The following is a 12,075-nucleotide window of genomic DNA, read 5'->3' as shown; positions in this document are numbered from 1 at the left end:
TTCAACCCTCGGTAATAAATACATAGTCAAAGTATCCCATCTTTCTTTTTCTAGAATAGTACTAGAGCTCCCCAGGGTGAATTGCTAGGCTAGATGTAGCCCTGATCTAACAGTTGCTTGAGTTGTTCCTTCAAAGCATCTTGTATAGACATTCTATAAGGTCTCTTTGCAATTGGTGCACTACTTCTCTTTGAGGCATGAGTTCGGTCAACTCTTGAGGGAATACGTCCGCGTATTCCTTCAGCCAAGAAGGTCCTTCATGAGACTCTTGCTTTTGATCTAACTTGTTGAGTTTGATTAAGTAAATAGGTAATCCTTTTCTGACTCCTTTTATGATCCGAGATACTTTAGCCAATTGGATTTTTGGCTTTCTAGCCTCGCCTTGGGTTGTGACTAATTCCCTTTCAGAGTTTCGAAAGGAAACTTGACCCTTTCCACAGTGAATGTGGGCGTTGTTGGGCTTAAGCCAATCCATTCCGAGTAGACACTCATGGATACCTAAATTCATGACTCTGAAATTTAACCGAAGTTTTCTTTCCTCCTAGAAAGAATTCCACCTTAGCAGTTTTCCTGGTACAAGTAACCTCACAACCATTTCCCAATTCCACAAGCAGGGTAGGTGCTTCTACTGTGGCTATTCCTAATCTTTTTGCACATGCTGGTGAGATAAAGGAATGTGTACTGCCACAATCAATCAAGGTTTTGAAACCTTTACCTTGATAGTCTGATGGTTTTTGAATCACCAAGAACTGGCGATTCCGCCCTTTCTTGTGTAAAGCAGCATGGACTGTCACTCTTTCGAACTCTTCTTCCATGGTCGGATCTTCTTCTTCCCCTCCTTCGTACATTTTCCTATTGGCAATGCAGGCAGTTCTTCCTCTTCCTCGGGTAGCGGTTCCTTGACTGCGGCCTGTTCCTTGGAAAGGCGCTTGGCGATGTCCTCCACCAAGCTTGGGACATTGCCTCTTGAAGTGACCGGGTTCGTTGCAGTGGAAATAATGGAGCTTTCGGCCATTACTTTGAGTAGGAACAAAGTTATTGACATTATTCGTCCTTGCTTTCTTTCTTTGTCCCTGATTATGACCTTGAACTCTCTTCATTTGAGGTCTGAATGCTCCTCTGTTTGGGTCATTATAAGACTAAGTTTTGTTACCCCTTGGTCTAGCTTGCACCTCTTGAATGATAGGCGTCGCTCGAATGAGTGCATCCTAAAGATCTGATGGACGCATAGATTCGAGACGAGTATTTACTGGTGGATTTAAACCCGCACAAAATTTGGACACCTGTTGTGTCATGTCCATCTGTGGCGCATACTTTAAAAGTGTGAGGAATTTGGAGTAGTATGCGTCAAGAGTGAGTCCTAGTTGTTTTAGCTCGTAGAAATCATTCATTTTCTGCGTGCGATATGTAGGTGGTAAGTATCTTTCCTGCATGGCTTTCTTCAACTTCTCCCAGGTAACGGATCCCTCTGCGATCCCTTGATCCCTGGACCATTGCTTCCACCAAAGTCTAGCTTTGTCAGTGAGCTTTAACTTGGCGAGCATAGCATGATTGGCGGGTGCAGTACCGGCTGCTTCGAAGTAATCCTCCATGGACTCAATCCAAATTTCAGTATCAGCTTGGACGAATCTACCTCTTCTGTCAAACTCGGGTGGCTTAATCTACTTAAGAAGGAACTTCTTCTCCTGGATCACAGCAGTACTTGATGTAGGAGGCGAATTAGGAACCTGTACTTGGGGTTGTGCCTGAATAAAGGTTTTCTTAACGTTATTATACGATAATCGACGTTAGCTTATCTTGAATTCAGTTATCTCATACACAATGTAGCTACTTAACTTTTTATCAACTCTTATGCACAGCCAGACATTGATAAAAAGAAGTCTTTATTTGTATTTACATAGGCATAGCCCTTTTGAATACAACGTTTCATGTGATGATAAGCCAATTGTTACATTTAGCTTGGGGAGAACAACGTTGTATTGCATTTATCTACAGGAACTGTATAATAGTAAGGTTTTGGGTCATGGATCTTCAGGAATCGGTAAGTCATTGGAAGTTCAAGATATCCTTTTCGTTGGAATCCATAATTCTCATGGCGGCTTAACACTTTAATCCTGTTGGCGGGGATTACACGAGTTACTTCCTCATATACATATGAGTTCATCTCAACCCTCCGACCTCGAATATGTAAAGTCGAATTTACGTGAGCTTCCACAAAAACGAGCAGCTTCATGACTTTCAATTCTTCCAACCACTTGATCCTCTTTAGGTTGGTCTGTAGATAAGCAAATCAGTGGGCAGCTATATAGTAGATTCCTCAAGAACCTATCCATCTTCGTCATCCCAATTCTTTGTCTATAAAGCGGAGAATGCATTGCTGTCATAAACATGACTCAAAATACCAAGAACTTGTTTCACGCTTCATAAATCTGCAAGATAGCATTGAAGGTAAGGAAATGTTTAGATAGCAACAATTTCTTTACTTCATTTCATTGAGATCTCATAAAAACAATTCCATTGTTGGTGGGCTCTGATACTAACTCTAACGTGTCCATTAGTATCATCGAGGACACGTCTTAGCAGTCCATTGGAAAGGATGTCTAGAAAGCTCCGCTCGGCACTCCCATGGAATGTTACGGGATTTGCGATCTAGGGCTTCCCGCGTCTGCCACGTAGCGGAAGTATTCTGGCCGTTCCCACTTAGGATCGACCGAAATTAGGGTTTTCTTGATTGGTCATTACCTAACAGCAACTAGCGTCGGACCTAAGCGAACTACTTTATGCAGAAACACCACGTCCGAAGCGGATTCACGCTGCACTTGGTTCAAGGAGAATGGGAAACAAGAGGGATGCAAGCTCAACCTCTCTGCCATAAGGTATAGTCGCATTCCGTTCCCCTAAAACAACGTAAATCGGGTAAGACATAACTCTAGGTCATCGCTTTTGTTGTTCGTGTCCTTTGACGATCATCTCACTGTTCTTCAAGATTTGAGAAAAGTTCCCGGCCAACCAGGACCACCCAATCGTAGGACGGACCCATGGCCCATCCTCCGCACTTTCCTCGGTTTGTTTTAGTTATGTAATTATCTAACACATTAATTGGACATGTAACAATCAGCTTCTTTAATTAAATTGTTAAGCACTAGTTCTTTCACGTAATCTTATCACGTGACATAGAAAAACAATATCAAACAAGTTCTTTATTAACATATCATCATATTTATCTTTGAAATACAAGGAGTTCCACCCATAGGCTTGTCCATAATCTGCCTGAAGGCTATCGAGTAATCCACAGGGATCACTATTCCAAGCTTATGCCCGTAGACTAGTATGCGGCCCTCGAGATCCAACCTCGAGTCACGTTAGCCTCTTGTGTAGAACCCGGAAGGCGAGGGATTTATGGCCAGAGCCCCCTTGGCATCCAAGCATCCTCCTGCTCCAAGTAGAGCTCAACGGAGAGACCTCTCGCGGCCAGTTCAGTCCACATTTCCGGCGCGGTTAACAACCCCCTTGGTTAGGGTCAGGTACGCAGTCGGGGAAAAGTGAAACTGCTTCTCCCTTCATGTCCTCAACCTAAAGTATAGATATTCATTTAATTTGTAATTCATAAATCAAACAGTGCTCTAAAATCTCTAGCAAGCACAAACATTTCCATTAACCGATCTTGTTGTTGGCAAAATTCTAAGGAATGATTTTTTCCTTTCGAATGCATCAGCACTCATTCCAGGGTGTCTTGCAACGTGGCAAGATCCCTTATATTCTGGGTTAGGGTGTACCCTATTAACTCAACTTGGTCAACCCTAAAGTTCATTGGATACTTTAGTTTTCGGTTTTTAACCTTCCTTACTTAGAAGGATATCAAAGAATATATCCTTTTGCAAGATAACTTGAGTAAGGATCTGCCATCCTTGTTGAGGGTATTTAACCTTTCTTCTTGTGAATCAATCACAATACCATATGACTTCCTACTTGCTGCACAAGTCATGTATCATAATATACAATGAAACAATTCATTTTAGTTTCTTTAAGCTGAGATTTGTCAGACCTAGGGTCTCTTTTAAAGAACCTCAGGGACAAACCCTAGTTCTTTTACATTTACGATTTATTGACCCTAAAATCAAGGAAGGTAGGTAATTATTTAAGGTATAAACGTTTCTTGGATTTTAAATCATTCCCAATGCATATTTTGCAGCATAGGTATTTCTAAGTTTACATTAATTCGGTTAACTTTTAGAAAGTAATATTGAGATCACCTCAGCACGATTTGTTATCTTTGTGACAATTGATTTTTTAGTCCTAAACTTTATTGCTTTGAGGTTAGGTAAATTCAATTAATCTTCCTTTTTCCTTGCGAACAAAACTCATGCCAAATAAACAATCTTTTCCTTGCTAAGATATGCAATTAGCAATGATAACTTCCTAGAGTTTAAGCAACGTAAGAAACCTTTCATGAATTTCACCATCTATGATGATTCGTTGTAAAAAGAATAGGGGTTAATGGTGCAAGATGCAGTTTTTAAACCTTCAAGATTTAACTAAAATCTACTACTATAGTGGGTAGATAATCTTGCTCGTAATTCGTTTTAATGTATAATGCTATTTGAAGGAAAACTATGTTTTATACTTTATCCATTTTGCATGTTCAATTAAACTAAATTCCTTCATCGTAAATGTCTAGGACAAAGTATATCTTGTCCCTAACAATTCATCTAGCATGATTGAATTAAAACAGATATAAAACCAAGAAGGAAAAACCTGGTTTTGGGGTGAGATATCCACATGGACTCCTTGGACTTTCTTAGGCGGCATTGCAATTGTAATCCTTCGTACGTGAAGGCAGCTTTACACTCCTTTTCGGAATTCCACTATCGCTTCAATACTCTTCTTTTCTCTTTCGAGGCAAGAAGCCGTTAAGGGATTGACCACGAGAAAGGGGTAACAAGACCTTTAAGGTCTTGTTATTGTAATATTCCCGCACACTGCGTACCGTAAATATTGACTTCCCGCACGTCGTGTAAATCCTGTGCAAGGGTATCCCCTACATCGTATTATTGGTAGCTTAATCCATACCATTCACGCTCAAAAATGAGGCCTCCACATTGTGAATTAGAGGCTGGGGTTGAAGACCGTAAAAGCCGCGAGGGAACACCCTTTTTGAAGGGGCAATTGGATAAATTTTAGGCAATTTTTTTAAAATTATCCCTTCCCCCAGCCGATGCATGGCTGGAGGAGAGGGAGTGTGGGGAGGAATGGCCTAAGGAAGAGTGAGTAGGGAATGCATGAGGAGGGAATGGCATGAATCCTCCACGTGGTGAAGCTTCCCTTTCCCCCCCCTTGCCTATATGAACTCCCGTTAGGGAGAGAAGAGGGGGGAAGGGACGGTGCTGTGAGAGGGAGGAGAGGACGCTGCTGCCCCGCCGTTGGGGAAAGGAGGGAGATCAGACCGTCGCCGTCGTGCAGGAAGCCGCCGCGCTGCCGCCACAGTCCGCCAGCCCGCCATAGTCTGCTGCCATTCCGCCCTCTTCACGACGACCCCTTCCCAATCATTGGATACCCCCCCCCTCGACGTTGCTGCAGGCCCCAGAAGCTTCTTAAGAAGCTTCTAAGGATTAAGGCCATAGGCCTTGATCCTACGCGACTTCTCGGTTTTGAATCCGGTTAGGGAAATCCCTATTCCCAAACAAGGAGAAGATATCGATCCCCTAGCCGTCTCGAAAAGCGAGAGTAAAGGAGTCCGTAACCACGACTACAATGGCTCCCAAGAAGTTGCAAGGCGGGACTGCGGGAGGTTCATCTCCAAGCATACAAGTGGATATCTCCCCGAGCCCACAAGTCCAGGTTTTTTCGAGTTTATTCTCACATAAAGAGATGTTTAGGCACGCTTAATTCCATAAGGGAGAATGCATTTTACGCTTAATTTTAATGCATGTGGCAGCGTTAAAAATACATTTGATAGATTATCTCTTTAAACATTAGACAAGGTTGATGCATGTCATGAAATTGAAACGGTTGCATTTCCAGAGTTGTCCGCCTTAGAAGACTAGCTGCATGTTGCTATTTTGGAACATTATCAAAGTAATGAGTCTAAACATATAGGGCAAAGAAATGAAATTGATAAGTGCATTTGGTTACTAGACATGGTAGGAATAAGCGTGTGCCGCATTTTAGGCAACATTTTCCTTGTAATGATTCATGAGGTAGTTAACACCCATAAGATATTATCCGAAAAGAAATAGAAGAGTACGAAAATGATCTTATGGACTTGCAAGTAGCATGTAACATGGAATAAGTTAACACTAGCTTTAGTTTGGTATGAACTTCATTAGCTACATTGTAGCTAGGGGAAAGTTGCATGTTGCATAATCATCATGCAGAAATTTCATTCATCAGGAGCCGTATTTAGGAAAGGTCGCATGGTTTATCAAAGCATGAGATTCTAAAGTGTAGACAACAAGGTTGTAGGCATGGTTATTTGATGTAAGTCCTAGTAGGTCCTAGGAAAGTTAGTACCCAGATTATCATGCATTTTTACTATACCAAGGAAAGATAGAGTTATTGTGAACCATGTGATGCGTAGAAGCAATGAATCACATGTTTACATGTATTGCGATAGTTGCAACTATTTTTCCTCCTTTAGATCTACTTTATTATCTCTAGGAAGGATTCATCCTTGTCGCGAGACAAGCATAGTGAATTACCCAAATCACCTAGTCACAAAGGATTCACATGGGTATGGTTCAGTCAATACGATAGATACCCCAAACATTAACTAGGGATTAGCACGTTAAGGATTCGGCCAAGTTTTCCCATTGTCGCTAAGTCGAAACCTTCAAACCCAATAGTCCTAACCATATTCCCAAAAATGTTGAGCTAATTGGATGCTCATGTAAACAATAATCTAGGATTCCTACCTTAATGACCAAGCGTTCAAAATGATGAAACTCGAATTGAGTTGGATCCCTAGGACTAAACGTTGTCGATTTAGTGAAATTAAGGATGGGGTGGGTAAAAAGACACCCTAAATCCTCCTTCTCGTCTGAACTTAATTCCGTGATCTGAATATGCCATTCATTAGGCGAAATGATCTCTTGGAATGGAGGCGACACTTGTGCAATAAATTGCAACGTCACTCAGCCTTGCGGGTTGATCGTAAGAAGTTTTGCCATTCCGTGGATTAAGGTTGGCAGGTTCTTGCGCAAGTTTAACTTGCAAAGGGGAAAGGGTAGTCATCCTCTTACTCTATCCTCATTAGGGAAAATTTGTCAAGTTAAGGGAAGCTAGGTATATGCTTGGGCGCAAATGATTAGTCAATAAACTAAAGCGACATGGTCGCCGGAATCCACCATAAACAAAACCTAAAGTATTGGCAGGGTATGACCCTAACCCAAGGACGATAGGAATCTTGCCAAGTTGCAATTGATTCCGGATCGAATGCGGGTAGCATTCGGAGAGAAGGAGTCACTCCTTAACAGTTTGCCAGCTATACGACCACTGGAATTGATTGTGCTTGTAACAGTTTAGAAAGCACTGTTTGCATTGTTTGCTCAATGAACTAAAGGATGAAAAGATATCTAAATACTTCAGGTTGAAGGCCTGAAGGGAGAGGCAGCTTCAGTTACACCCGACTGCCTGCCTGACCCCAACCAAGGGGGTTGTTGACCGCGCCGGGAACGTGGACCGAACCCGCCGTGAGAGGTCTCTCCGTTGAGTTCTACTTGGAGCAGGAGGACGCTTGGGTGCCAGGGGGGGCTCTGGCCGTAAATCCCTCGCCTTCCGGGCCCTGCACAAGAGGCTAACGTGACTCGGGATTGGATCTCGAGGCCCGCATACAAAGAGACACATCATATACACTCCCAAAGACTATATCATATTGATCACAATCTATATATATATATATATAGATGAGACCTAGTCTAGATATTATGAGCTATATATAGCTAACAAGATGAGCATTTGTTTGTTATGCGACATATGATGATGTTGTTACAGGGAAAGGGGACACATGATGATATATGGTATGTGGATTTACATATATCTACTCGTATGACCAGTCATAGTGAATGGTTTGGAGAGATAGAAGACTTACAAAATCTTTACGAATGGATGATGACTCATGCCACCCAATTTCACACATTAGAAAGGTTCCATTGTCCTTGCATGATGGCTAGATAAAGAGTCTATTAGATATATTACATGTATCTTCAATCACAAAGAATTTAGTGTCTGTTGGTTAAATGGTAGATCAAGGGTTATAAGTTCAATCTAATGCAAAAGGTTCACTACAAGATATAGGCCTTATACCCATGTTAAAAGCGACAAAAATATTCATAAAGAAATTTGCCCCCATCGTCGCAAAAAGAATCGTTATTGGCGATGCTATAATACAGTCGGTATCAGCGTCGTTATTTGCGTCGGTATTAGCGTCGCAAAAAGCGTTGTTATTTGCGATGCTGATACTGACGCAAATAATAATGTTGATAACGATGCTTTGCAATGCATTTTGTGACACTAATAATGAGGCATGTAGTAAATTTGCAATGCTAATAGTGACGTTAATAAGTGAAAAAATTTGTGGTAGGGTAGCATATAGCACTATGTGCTTTATTTGGGCCATACAAAATAGTTTCAAAAATATGTACAATGCTCGTGTAAATAAAGATAAAGTGTACTTAAAGCATAACACTAATACATGAAGTAAATACATGATCACATAATGAAAGTGATTGGTACAATCATAGCAAGATACTACTACTACATAGAAAATGTCTACACAAATCACGTGACCAAAAAAGAAGGGTGTGTGATCTCCAGGGATCCAAGGACAAGCTATAGATCATCGCCATCCAAAACCTCGTCCCGTCGCAAAGGAGCATGTTGAGTGTTGAAATGACTTGTTTTTTGGCTGATTTTTGTTGTTTTTGAGAGCTGAATGGTTGATTTTAAGGGATGATTGATTGATTTGGAAGTGGATTGAGAGTGTTTTGGATGATATTGATTGTGTTTTGGAAGATCATGATGTTTGTTGATGGTTCTGTGATGTTCTGATAGGTTCTGATAGGTTCTGTATACCTTCTGTTTTGTTCTGTTTTGGTCTGTTTTTTGTTCTGATTGTCTTCTGTAAAGAGGGATGGAGTATAGATTGATGAAGAATGAGATATTGTGAAAGCTTAGTGAATGTTTTGTGAGAGTTTGAAATGGTTTGAGAGTGAGTTATGAGGTTTTGATGACCTTCTGTAACCTTCTATAGGTCTTCTGTAGAGCTTCTGTTTCTGTTCTATTTCTGTTCTGTTCTGTACTGTAGCTGTTCTGGTACTGTTCTGTAGACTGTTCTATAAGTGTTCCGTGGAATGTATGTGTGACTTTGAGGAAAGTTTTCTAGCCTTGGAAAGAGGTGAATACAAGTGCAAAAGAGCTGGAGGAAGTGGAAGAAGTAGCTGCTGAAGACTCAAGTGAAGACTAGAGTGAAGTGACAGTAGTGAGCTATGAAGAGACACTGTAGTGGCTCTGGTGACCTTTCATATCAGACATACCTCTTGGGAGGGGTATCCACGACCTAAGAGAGATTATTGAGAGTAATTTTTGAGAGATTGTAGTGAGGATATGATGTATTATTGATGGAGTGTGTGAGAGAGAGTCAGAGATAGCCAATTCTACTCAAACAGAGTGATTGTATATGAGAGATTGAGAGAGAAGACTATGAAGATATTGAAGATGAATACTATGTGATGTATTTCCATTCAAAGATGGTGTACTTCTTTTGCTTTCTTTGTTCTATTGATGGATTTTGTGAAGATGTTGAAGAATATGATTGATTCTATTAAAAACCGTGGGAGATTTACATGATGCTGCATGAAGATTTGTTGTGCCTAGTGTTCTTTTCTTCATTGTGATCATATAAAATATGATAAACAAGCTTGTTGATGTTACAAGATAGATTTTCTTGCAAGAGAATTCCCTTTTACTTGGTGTTCCTCTCGGGGCTCCATGTTTTTGATGCGCAGCCGGGGAAACTTGCCATCAACAAGCACCAAAAGAGGCTGAAAATGAAGGAATTGGCATTGCCAAGAAGAGAAGAATTCAATGGATGTTTGTAAAATTCCTTCTTCCACTGAAGAGTTGGAATTCCTCATAATCAAAGCCACTTTCCATAAGAAGTTCATCCCACAATGGCGGAAACACATCACCATCATGATGCATGCTCTATGTGGTGGACTGTTTCCTCTTCCTATTGAAGAAGCAGAAACTTGCATCTTGGTGGCAAACTGTTTGGGAACAAACTGAAGAGCAAAAACAGAGAGAATGAACATCCATGGAAGATTTGGCATTCATTGAGAAGTTTCCAGACAACATCAAGTGGGAGATTGTGAAGAAGCTTCAGGAGTCTTGGTCTGTAGAGGTTCACAAAGACAAGAAGGAAAAGAGTTGGAATTTGTTCGTGGACGCTCAACAGCAAGATACATGGGATGCTTGGTGTACTGATAATCTTCTGTTTGTTCAATTAGCAACCCACTGGAAGTTGGTAGACAGAGTGTTTTTCACAACATACACTATTGAAACCATCAGAAGCTGGCATTACTATGATGATGGCACCACCACCATGCTCAGACGTATGCATTTTGACACCTTCAAAACCGAATACCTTCCCCTGTGCAGTGGCATGAAAGCAGAATTTAGGGACGTTGAGAGGAAAGAAGTAGAAGAAATGTTGGCAAGAGAGTCCTCCAGAGACTGAAGCCTTCTGTTAACCCTCTGTGGAGCACTAACAACATAGTGGAGTCAACCCCCTGATGAATGACGCAATAAAAAGGCAAGCGTTAGAACGAGTCCACAGGTACGTAAGAAGAGAGAAAGCAAGAATCAAAGCTGAGAGCGAGCTCGCAGCAGAAGCCGCCTTGGACGCCCTTGCGGAACTCTTTACAGAAGTCCCAATGGCACATCAAGCCCTTCCTCCTCCTGCTGGAGGTCCACTTCCAAGCCAGATCCGTCCTGGAAATATTGATGACAGACCAGCGAATGTAGTCCCATTGCCAGTTTTTAAGGGAGAGTACAATGAAGACCCCGATCTTCATGTAGCAGAGTTTATGGTAGCATGTGTGGCTAACAATGCCAGAACCCCTGAGCATTGGTTAGCGATATTCCCCGCCACTTTCAAGGGCGCGGCGTTTCAGTGGTATGAGAGACAAGCAGCAGGAACTTTTGGCACATGGGACGACCTGAAGTTGGCCTTCCTCACTAAATTCAGGCGTAAAGGTTTTGAAGAGCGGATGAGAGAGGAATTTATGAACCTAAGTCAGTCCTCTGGAGAAAGAGTAGAAGCCTATGTCTCACGAATGGAATCCATCCTGAAGAGATGGACTAACCATAATCTAGATGATGGCATTCAGAAGGGAGTGTTTCTCAGAGGATTACAACCAGAAGTCCGTAAGTTTGTGGAGCTACAAAGACCAGCCACCCTGCAAGCTGCAACAGAAGGTGCAAGACTGTACGATGAAGTGGAAGCTAGATTAGCAATGAATACAGGAAGAGGAGTCCTACCTCCTCTGGTGCCAGGAATGATGTACCCACCAAATGCAGTTCCAGGGACTGTTCCCTACCCCTACCAACAGATGCCCCCGGTATCACAGTACAGTGCACCAAATCCACAGTGGCCACAATCCATGCCTCAAATGGTGGTTCCACCACAACAACCATGGTCTCAACCAATTTCCTCAATGCAAAATCAACAGCAACAGTGGAACCCTACCAACTGGAGTCAACAGCCAACAGTTCAAACAGGAGCTCTGAATCAGAACCAGAACAGAGACCCCTCTGTACCAACCCAACCAGTTTATGCAGTGATTACAGAAACTCCTCAAAACCCTCCTGCCAGTACGTCCGGAGGAGAAAGCTTGAAGGATTATTTATCCAACTCAGTTGCAAACATCAAAAAGGAGTTGATGGATGTGATTACAGAGCAACTACAGACGCTGAAAGTGAATACCGCTAGCATATCCAACGTTGCAGGAGCAGGAAGGGATGTGATGCGGTCAAATACTTGGTGTGGTAAGTGTCATCAAGCAGGTCATTTAGCCACTG

Source organism: Lygodium microphyllum, chromosome 8, assembly GCF_053477565.2.
Source record: "Lygodium microphyllum isolate KBCC chromosome 8, Lygodium_microphyllum_v1.1.10, whole genome shotgun sequence".
NCBI classification, from domain to species: domain Eukaryota; kingdom Viridiplantae; phylum Streptophyta; class Polypodiopsida; order Schizaeales; family Lygodiaceae; genus Lygodium; species Lygodium microphyllum.
This window is presented reverse-complemented; position numbering follows the sequence as displayed.